Below are 8,000 nucleotides of genomic sequence, written 5' to 3'. Positions count from 1 at the left end.
ACGACTGCGGGAGGAGGCGGCTGTCCCGCACCGTGCACACCCCCACCGTGCACACACACTTCTCACACCCGTGCTCCTCCCACACACGCACCACACGTCTCACATACACCATCTCCCACACCACACACACTCCCACACACCCCCACCACACCCCTGCCACACACACATGCTGCGCACCCACCATGCACTCATCGTGCCCGCACACCACACACGTCGCGCACACGCCACACGCCGCACACACAGCATATCCCCCGGGCATCCCAGCCTTGGTGCCTGTGTGCATCGGGGGACCACAGGCTCTGCGCAGCCCAAAGCTCGGTGCCAGCTTGGGTCCTGCTGCTGTGGCCTCACACGCTGCTGCCCTACAGGCTGCCTCAGTTTCCCCATCTGTCAAGCGGGGACCCCACTGGTGACACCTCTCTCCCGGGGCTGCGGCGAACCTTACTGCGGTGCTTCGTGTGAAGAGCTACGGGGAGCACCAAGCACAGGCTCAGTAAAAGCTAATTATTATTATTTGGCACGGGGCCTATTAGCTGTTCAATTAACTTTCCTCGCCTTCCCAGCCCCGAGGACTTGCGAACCCAGGCGGCCGCTGGGCCGGGCGCTGAGCACCCCCTTAGTCAGAAGCCCGAGTGGAGACGGAGAAGCGGCGTGCTCCTCCCTCCCCCCGAGGCAGCAACGTCTCGGCACACACCTGGCGGAGCCCCAGCCCCGGTTGTTGTCGGTGAAGATGATCAGAGGCTCAGAGGAGACACCAGCGGCCCTGCCTTGGCCCCCTCCTCTCCTTCCCCCCCACTCCCGTCCCCGTGCTCCCACTGCCCCACTCCCCGTCCCTGGTGGGGCTGGATGGCTGCTGCTCTGCCCCGGGGGACCCCCCCCAGACCTTGCCTCTGGCTCCTGGGCCCTGCCTCTGGGCCGCCCTCCCGGGCCTCCTCGGGTTAGAGGACTGCACCTGCTTCAGGTGGGGCTGCATCCAGCCGTCGGGGTGTGGCGGCCCGTGGGAAGTGGCTCCGAGGCTCGGCTGGCCTCTGGGCCCCCCGCTTTGGACTTCAAGCCTCGTCTCTGCCCCTCATGCTGGAGGCTGGATGGGGAATTGGGGTAAGGGCAGGCCACCTGACCCTGGCGCTCGCCACGCCCAAAGGGTTGACAGGAAGTGAGCCCACTTCCCTCCGAGGCTCCTGATGGAGCAGGCCCTGGCACTGGGCCAGGCGGGGACGGAGCATGAGCATGGGCCCCGTCCTTGTGGGAGCCTCTGGGGGCAGGGAGCCACAGGGGGACTGTCAGGGCACCCCGGGAGGAACACCGGAGACCTCCCTGGGCACAGCCTGTTCCTAAGATGTAGACCACGAGCCCCCCATGGGCCAAACCTGCCGCCATCCTGGTAGCCCCTGGGTGCCAACCAGCTCTGCAGGTCCTGGCCCCAGGGCGCAGCTGCGGACCCGGTCCTTCTGCCAACGGAAAGGTCCGTCTCCTCCTCCACTGACACAAGCAGCCTGCACAGGCAGGAAACCCCCTCGGCTCCTGCCAGCCCACCCCGTGTGCGTCCCCACGCACCCCACCGAGGTCAAGACAGATGCCCCTCTGGGCTCTCTCCCCCCCTCAGCCAGTCTCCTGCCTCTTTGCTGGACACACTCATAAGTTTCTCCTCTGCCCCTTCTCCCATCGGCCCCTGCCTGGCCACCCTTCCCCTGCGCCCCCAGTGCACATGCCGGCCCCCCTCCCTCACCTGCACCCTGCCCCCCTGGCACAGTGCTGCTCCGGCTCCCCAGGCCTTCTTTCCCGGCCTTGCCACAGCACCGCTGTCCCGAACTGCTCCCCTCGTGGCTTCGGTGGCATCGCTCTGTGAGGCTGACATGGCCCCACTCTGCCCACCTCGCCTTGGTGGCCTACGCCTGCCCCTGTCCTCCACCCACCCCCGAAAGCCCAGAGAGCCCCGACACTCTCAGGTCTCAAATGCCACCTGCACCCCAGTGACTTCCAAGTCTGGCTTCTTCCAGACCTCTCTCCAAATCTCCTCTGAGCCCTAGAGCCACGGATTCACCCACAGCCAGTCTCACCATAGCTATGCTGGAGGAAGTCTGCAGGCACCACGTTCCTGGACCCCTCCTGGATGACCTGGGGACCTCAGGCCGCCCCACTGCCACGTACCCCTCCACTCCCACCTGACTGGTCACCTGTCCTGTTCATCTTCCCCTATATCACTCTTGGGTCTGTCCTTTCCATCTCCCCGGTTCAGGCCTCTCCATTTTGCTCCTGTCCTTGACTCAGCCTCATTGCTACCTACCGGCCGAATAACCTGGAAACAGCAGAGCCACGCTGACAGCCCCCGTGGTCTGTGCATAAGGCCTCAGCCTCTCTGCAGGACCTTTAGCCCCTGCAGCCTGGCCCCAGGCCTCCGTACCCATGTGCCCCTCCCCTCCTGCATCAATGCTAAAGCTAAACCCCTGCTCCTCAACACCACCTCTTTGCATGGGCTATTCCCTCTGACTCGGATGCCCTTCCTGCCCCGCCCCACCCCCCTTGCAGGGAGATCTCCTTGTCATTCCTCAAATCTCCATCCTTCCCGGAGCCCCACTCTGGGCCCCCTCCATGGGTCTCTCGGCTCTCTCCCCTTTGGCGTGCACCCCAGCACTAGGGTCACCTGCACACAGCCTGTTTCCTCCTGTGCTCAGGGGCAGGGGGCTCCCAGAGGTGGCAGGCTGTGACCCAGCACACAGGGGCCGAGCTGGGAGCAATGGCCCAGGATCTTGGCTGTGGATGGCATTGGGGGTCCGCGGGGGGGGAAGCGGGGGTCGGGCGGCAGGAGGAACTACACCCCTCACAATTAGGAGCCCCAGAACTTGGTCAAACCTGCCCAGGGCGGCAGTTAGCGTTCTGATTAATTAGTGAACTCTGTAAAGCACTTTGAACATGAAACACACTATATAAATGCTAAGTATTATTATTAAAAAGTAAGAAGTTCTCTAATACGCCAGGCGGGAGAGCCCCAGGCTAGTCTAAATAAATGAACGAATGCAGAAAATTAAGCAATTAGAAGGTGATATTTCAGGATTTGCAAAAAGCAGCAAGTACCAAAGGTCTGCGTGCTGTGCCGGGCTCTGCGGATGCCTCCCTGCCGCGTCTGTCCCTGCCCAGTCCCCAGCTGGGCTGGCAGGCAGACCCTGGACGGCCTGGGAAGAGCCGGGGACAGCCGGCCATGAGATCGGAAACGGGGTCCCAGGTCTGGGAAAGACCGCTGGGGCTGGCTGCAGCCTCCTACAAGTCAGCGTGCCCCTCCCAGCCTCAGTTTCCCTGCCTGTAAAGTGGAAGGGCACAGGCAGCTCCGGCACAGGCACTACCCTTATCTCTATTTACTCCCTGGAAGGTTCTGGATGGAGGCAATAGAGGTGGGGTCAGACAGCCCCAGCTTCAGCTCTGCCCCCGACCTCGCTAGCTACATGACCCCAGGCAGGACACATGCTCTCCTGTGCCTCAGTGTCCTTGTCTGCCACACGGGGAGAGTCACGTCCCCCTCCTAGGACCATCGCAGCCCAGAAATGAAAATCAGATACAGAGTGCTTGCAGGGACGCCCGGGTGGCTCAGTGGCTGAACGTCTGCCTTCGGCCCAGGGCGTGATCAGGGGGTCCTGGGATCGAGTCCCACATCGGGCTCCCCGCAGGGAGCCTGCCTCTCCCTCTGCCTGTGTCTCTGCCTCTCTATAAATAAATAAATATATTTATTTATTTATTTATTCTCTCTAAATAAATAAAATCTTAAAAAAAAAGAGAAGTGCTTGCAAAGCTGGGGGTGCAGTGCGATCACCAGGGTCCACTCACTATGTCATCCTTTGACCGGGAAATCGTGACACCATTAGACAGTGTGCTCTTGTCTTTCTAGGGCTGTCCTGGAGTCGGAGGGCCGGGCTCACCTCCCAGGCCCGCATGGACGGCTCTGAGACTCAGCTCTTCTCACCTTTGTGAGGAGGAGATAACATTCCTAGCCTCCCCTGTCCCTGAGCCAGGGGCCCCACGGGAGATAAACGCAGGTTTATCTTGCTTGTTTTCCTTCCCTCAAGGCCAGCAAAGGCCAGCAAAGGTCGGCGGCCGAGCCGGGGCCAAGAGAGACAAGAAAAGCTCCTTTCAGGTCCTGTCGCAGCCGAGGCTCCTTCAGGGGGGTCAGGACTCACCCTGCACTCCTGGAGGACAACACCCAGGAGGATCCAGTCCTGTGCCAGCCCAGGGAAGCATGAAAGGGAGCAGATGACAGCTGAGCAGAAATGGTTCTCTGGCTGGGGCACCTGAAGGCCTTGTTCAGCTGATTTGCCTCAGTTTGCTTAGCTGTAAAATGGACGCGTTGGACTAGGTGAGGCTCCGACCTCATTTGTAGTTTGCATGAACCTGCAGCTGAGACAGACGAAGCTGGCCGGAGTCTTGGGCTGCTCTGGCCCACTTTGACTCCCCTTTCTGGCCAGTGGGGGTTTTCTGAGGTGCGGCATTCCCAGATGGGTCCCTAGATTGTCCATGGCTACAGAAGATGGAGGAAGCCCAGCCTCAAGGAACGGCCGCCCTGGATGGGCCCTGGGCCTCCAACCTCCATGGGGCAGGCAGCGTCACTCAGGGCCGGGCATCAGGGCCGGGCACCCAAGGCTGCTGCTACCTGCCCCATTCCTGCACACCTGCCGCTCGGCCTGGCTCCTGGCTCAGGCCTTGCCTGATGACTGTCTGGCAGTCCAGCCTCTACTTGCCCCCACCTGAGTCCTGCCTTTCTCCCTGCAGGCTCAGCACCAGGGCTGATGTGGAGCGTTGCTTCCCCCCCGCCCCCGGGGGGCCTCAGGCCATTTCATTAGGTCCCCCTATGAGACAGGCTGGCAGGGGCCCCCATGGAACCCAAGAGGAAGCTGAGGCTCAGTGAGTGGCTGATGCTCCTGCACGCCAGGTGTGGTGACTCCCCATCACCCACCCCTGCAGGCTAGGAGACGCCTGTGGCTGGGAGACCTGCTCAGAGGACAGAGGGGTCACTGCAATAGGGATTCCCAGGCTGAGACTCTGGGCACAGCAGGACTCTGAGGAACAGTCGTCACACATGGCCACTCAGTCTCGTGGAAGCTGAGGGCTGCACACACAGCTTCCAGCTGGCCTGGCTCCCCCATACCTGGGCAAGCCTGTCACCTGCCCAGCCCAGCAGTGGGCCCTGTCTTCAAAGGAAGAAAAACAGCAGATTTTTCTAAGGAGCAGATTTAGTTAGAGACTCTCATAGAACTTCCAGTCTGAGTTACCTGAATTTAGATCCAAGGGACTCAGGAAGCTGTGGAGACCTCACTGTTCACCTTGTCCAGTCTTTCCGCAGCCAAGGATGGCCGGTCATTGAAAACACAGATTCCTGGGCCCTGCCCAGGAATCAGAGCCTCCAGGGCTAGGACCCAAAATCTGACCTGTAACAAAATTCCCAGAGGAGGGACTGTTCGGGTCACTACTTTCTGGGGACTCCCCATCTAGCCAAACCCTTTGTCTTCCAGAGCAGCACCCCAACGCCCCAAGAGGATGCATGGCTGCCAGAGGCACACAGCTGGTGTCCAGTGAGGCTTCTCCCATCGCGTACTAGCTCCCACGACCTACCCACCCATACCCCTCCCGCCGGGCACCCTCAGACAGCGAGGAGGCCCCAAGGACCGGGGATGTATCAAAGCAGCCCTGCATTCAGGAGCTCCACGGCATTGCTGGGAGCTGGCCCACAGCCCAGGGCTCTTGAACTCAATAAACATTCCTAATGGCCTAGTATAAGCAAAGGATCGGGCCCAGATGGAGCCAGGGAAGGCTGGTCTTAAGGAGGTAACTTGAAGGGCCTTGTTGTGTGGCCAGAGCTTTACGACCAGGCGGCCCCTTACATTCTAGCAAGGCAGGCAGAACTGTGGCAAGAGAATGCTTCCTGGTGTTCTGTATGAGCAGGAGGCTGGTGTGGTTACATGTAGGGGTGTGGGGGGGAGAGCTGGGTGCCCGGGGGGGGGGGGGGGGTGGGGGCGGGGCAAGGGTGCTGGAAGCTCCCCGAAGGCAGGCTTTCTGTTATCACCACTGCTGTGTTCCAGTACTTAGAAAAGTGCCTGGCCGAGAGGAGGTACTCCCATTTGTTGCATAAATGAACGAAAAAAATGAACAAAGCCAGGAAATGAAGTTGGGCCAGTCTGTGGAAAGTTGTGGAACTCAGGCTAAAGAGCTTGCACTTCATTCCCTGCAGACCAGTGGCAAGTTTTTGGGTGTGGGGTGAGCCAACCTCATTGTTGCTCAAATTGTTCTGGTCAGTAATGTATGGAGCTAAGCTGAGTGGCTGACACAGGCCCCTTGAGCCTGAGGGAACCACGTGGCTCTTAGGGGACCTTGAACCAGCCTCTAGGTTCCCCCTGCAGAGGCTGAGGTAGATAATCTCTGGCCTTGAAGTGTTGAATCACCATCACCAGCCAGCACCGGTCTGTGGGCCCTGACACCAGACCTGAGAGAGGACATCTTTCACTTTCCCTCCACTCACCCCCAACCTCACGCAGCTCAAGGAGCCTATGCTCAGATTCGGCCCTGCTGCAGCCCTCGGGGTCCTCACTGTCACCGAGCCCCAGAAAACCTGGGCCAGGATTCTTCCTTTAACATTTGTAAAATTGAAGTACTGTCAAGTAAATGTTCTCATCCCAGCCAAGAGAGCATCACTTGGTGAAAACCTTCCAGAACGGAATTAGTATTCACCTGCTCTGACCCGATAACTTGCCTCTGAGAAACTATTCTCAAGAAGTAATTAGATGTAAGTAGAAAGATGTTCTTGTAGGCATTGTTCATAATCTTGAGAAACTAGAAAGCCATTCAACCGTTCAATGATAGGACAATCCCTAGCAAGCACAATGTAATATGAAGCATCCACAAAAACTGAGTGTCAAGGGATATTTGATGGGAAAAGATTTATGACAATTTTAAGAAAAACCAGAATATAAAACTTTATGAATCGAATTTCATTGAAAAATATATACATCAAGGGCACCTGGGTGGCTCAGCCAGTTAAGCATCAGACTCTTGATCTTGACTCAGGTCTTGATCTCAGGGTCATAGATTTGGGACCTGTACTCGGCTCCATGCTGCGCATGCAGCCTACTTAAAAAATAAAAAAAAAAAACAAAAATAAAAATGAATAAACATTTATATATGTATATATATTTCATTTTTTGTTTTTTTAAGGTTTTATTTATTTATTCATGAGAGACACAGAGATAGAGAGAGAGGCAGAGACACAGGCAGAGGGAGAAGCAGGCTCCATGCAGGGAGCCCGATGTGGGACTCGATCCCGGGTCTCCAGGATCATGCCCTGGGCCAAAGGCAACGCTAAACCACTGAGCAACCCAGGCTGCTCATATACATATATAAATCTTAAAGATGAAAGTGGACTCTATAAAATAAAAACAAAAAGGAAAGCAATGAAACCAACTCTTGATCTTTGAAATAATCAGCAACGGTGACCAACCTTTTTCTGGACTGACCTAGAAAAAAGGAAAGATACCTCAACTTACCAAAATCAGGAATGAATGAGGGCATATCACTGCAGACTTGACCAAATTGAAAGGATCGTAAGGGAATACTATGGAAAACTTTATGCCAACAGACAACTAAGATGAAAAAGACAAATTTCTAGAAACATAAATGACCAAAACTGACTTGAAAAGAAAGAGCTCATCTAAATAGACTTTTAGCATGTAAAAAAAATGAATTTATAAGTTAAAAACTTCCCATGAAGAGAAGTCCAGGCCCAGATGACTTCACATTTAAAGAAGAAATAATACTGATCTGCCACAAACTCTTCCAGAAAATAGAAGAGGAGGGAACACTTAACAACTCACTCTGTGAGACCAGAATCACCTCTGTGCCAAAACCAAACAAGGATATCACAAGAAGATAAAACTAAGTATCGATATTTCTTATGAGTACAGATACAAATATCCTCAAAAAAAAAAAAAAAAACTAGTGAACTGAACTGAACAGTGTATAAATGG

At 56.2% G+C, this 8,000-nt stretch overlaps 1 long non-coding RNA gene across 1 annotated transcript; it reads right to left on the bottom strand.

Moving 5' to 3' along the window:
- Positions 1–2,925: 2,925 nt before the first annotated feature.
- Positions 2,926–5,830, bottom strand: LOC144324722 (uncharacterized). Its single transcript, XR_013390154.1, has 3 exons — positions 5,256–5,830; positions 4,167–4,317; positions 2,926–3,170 (listed from the first exon to the last, which is right to left on the bottom strand). It is a non-coding gene; the product is annotated as an uncharacterized LOC144324722 (long non-coding RNA).
- Between the last annotated feature and the right edge of the window lie 2,170 nt (positions 5,831–8,000).

The sequence above is a fragment of the Canis aureus genome, chromosome 12, assembly GCF_053574225.1.
Source record: "Canis aureus isolate CA01 chromosome 12, VMU_Caureus_v.1.0, whole genome shotgun sequence".
NCBI classification, from domain to species: domain Eukaryota; kingdom Metazoa; phylum Chordata; class Mammalia; order Carnivora; family Canidae; genus Canis; species Canis aureus.
The sequence above is the reverse complement of the archived record's forward strand: the minus strand, read 5'-3'. Positions and strand labels throughout refer to the sequence as shown.